This window comes from Ixodes scapularis, unplaced genomic scaffold (genome assembly GCF_016920785.2).
Source record: "Ixodes scapularis isolate PalLabHiFi unplaced genomic scaffold, ASM1692078v2 PGA_scaffold4__175_contigs__length_147842914, whole genome shotgun sequence".
Lineage (NCBI taxonomy): Eukaryota > Metazoa > Arthropoda > Arachnida > Ixodida > Ixodidae > Ixodes > Ixodes scapularis.
Window position 1 is genome coordinate 69,812,061 of NW_024609879.1, and position 2,533 is coordinate 69,814,593.

Below are 2,533 nucleotides of genomic sequence, written 5' to 3' on the forward strand. Positions count from 1 at the left end.
AATTTGTTGGTGAAATATCTGCGCTCTTGAGCATGTCTCCGTGCCCACAACACTTAGCTTGGCGCATAATAATAATACGGATATGCACAAGGCAACAACTCAACGCCGCTGGCTCTAAAAAAAATTAAGAAAAGTTTTCGGTGACTTTTGAGGTGACGGTGCTGTGGAAGTGACGCCTCGCCGGACCTTCAATCACCTCGCTTTCATCGCCTGACCCCGCACCCTGTACTTTTGTATGAACAGACGCGTAGTCACGTGGCTGAATATCACAGATGGCCGTAATGACATTAGTAATGAAATTACTGTAATTAAATTGCTTTTTGTAAAATGAGTAGTGTAATGAAATACGTTTATAGGTTGGTAATTTAGTAACGCCATGTACTACTTTCGGGGAATAATCTCGAGAACATTGCTCATTACTTCTAAAATTACATTTGTCCAATAAAGGTTTTGTTTCCGATCAATAGCAAAAAAAAACGAAAAGTTATTTTGTATGGTCGTATGTCGTGAAAGAGACATTAAAGCAAATGAACGACGGCCATCTAAGCGTGGCGACAGCAAGCCTGACATGTCGCATGCATGTTTTTTGCTTGTACGCTGTTTTTATCTGCTGCTACTGCTATCGCACCACAGTTCATCAACAACAGAGGACACGCACGGACACAATCAAGTATGGACCATCAGCCTACAGGACTACGGGGCAACTAAAGTGCTCGTCACCCAGATGAAGGCATCACGTCGTCACCAAGTGCACAATGACAGGACTACACTCACGTGTCTGATCGGCAAGTCAAAATCCTGGGAGGCACTTCCAGGTCGGCCTTCGGGGCGATAAAAGCACAGCTGCACGAATCAGCAATCAGTGGGCAACGGGACAGCCAGCCTGTCATGCCGCATAAATGGATTTTTCCTTGTACGGAGGTATGTGGCAAATTTGTGGATTACTCGTACGGCTCAGATGACCGTGGTTTATTGCTGTTGCCTTGCCCAAGGCGTGTGAAGCTGCTCCTTGTTGCCATTGCTGATTCTCTTTGGAGAGCACTCGTGCTTTTAAGGGGAGGAGATGTTGAAGAAAATCGTGGCCCAGATACAGAAACAATGCAGGAAATACTGGAAAGTCAGAAAAATACGGCGGCTAACATATCGACAATGGTACAGGGTCAGAAAGGCTTTGAAAAAAGTTCAGAGGCTAGTGAAGTGTCTACTTCTAAGGTAAAGGATCTCAGAAGGAAACTAAATATCACACAAGAAAAACTAGTACATCTAGAAGCGACCATAGTAAAGCTCGAGTCAAATATCGATGACTTGGAAAATAGAAATTTGAAATATAACTTGGTAATCCACGGAGCAGAGGAATCTGACGCAGAAACAGAGCAAAATTTGGTGGAAAAAGTGGCTGAAGGCCTCTTTAAATCAAAAATAAGTGTTGAAGTTAAATTTCTCGAAAGAATTCAACGTCTAGGAAGGGTGGCTAGGGTTAAATTGAAACCAATAATCTTGTGCTTTGTAAACTACAATGAAAGGCAAAATGTTCTCAGAACTGCTAAAAAATTGAAAGGAACGCGCATATTTGTTAACGAGGACATCTCGAAGAATGTTAGAATGATATGAAAAAAAGATGTGGGAGAGTGCGAAAGACAACTGGGAAAGAGAAGAGTAGGTATACTTATCGTATGATAAATTAAAGATAAATGGAGTGACGTACGCATGGGAAGTAGATACAAACCAGAGAGTTGTACTTTACTCAGCCAGGGAAGTACCTTCACCCGAGCATGATAATTGGAGGCATTTGGTTTGCCACAGGCAAAAAGTGTCCTCTTTATTAACCTTAATGCAAGAAGTATCGTAAATAAAACCCTCGAGCTAGAACATACTTTAATAGAGCATTACCCTGATGTAGCGGCTATCACTGAAACCTCGTTAGACTCGTCTGTGATAGATGATACAATAGTAGCTCCCGGTTACGTGCTCTATCGAAAGGACAGAGAAAGTAGAGGAGGGGGTGTTTCTCCAGTCGTCAAATCTTGCTTAATTCCTTCAGAAATCGAAAGAGCCCCAGGCATAGAAAATGTATGGTGTAGCATCAAAATGGAAAAGAGTGAGTTAATTGTGGGAGTAGTGTATCGACTCCCGCAAATGTCATGTGGATATTTTCAAGAACTGAGTTCCTCTTTAAACTGAAAATAAGTTCCGAGAACGTTGTTTTAATGAATGATTTCAATCTCAGTGGAATTGACTGGGTAACGTTAGGATGTGGGGACCACGAAGTATCTTGTGCTGAGGTACTTTTAGATATAGTTTTCTCACATAATTTAACTCGAATTTTTAAAAGACATTTCAGAATAAAAGGGCAATCAGAACCTCTTGTGGATTTAATATTTATAAATGAGAACCTTAATAACCACGCATATGATTGCAAGATTCGCCCGGACACTGCGGACCACAGCACTGTGCATTTTACGTTGTCCTTAAATGCTATGCTCAGGAGAATTGAAATCTCTTCGTATAAAAACTTTGAAAAGGCCAATGACGT

At 41.5% G+C, this 2,533-nt stretch overlaps 1 pseudogene; it reads left to right on the plus strand.

Moving 5' to 3' along the window:
• Nucleotides 1-568: 568 nt before the first annotated feature.
• LOC121837780 lies at nt 569-1,774 on the plus strand (annotated as a pseudogene).
• The last annotated feature ends 759 nt before the right edge of the window (nt 1,775-2,533 follow it).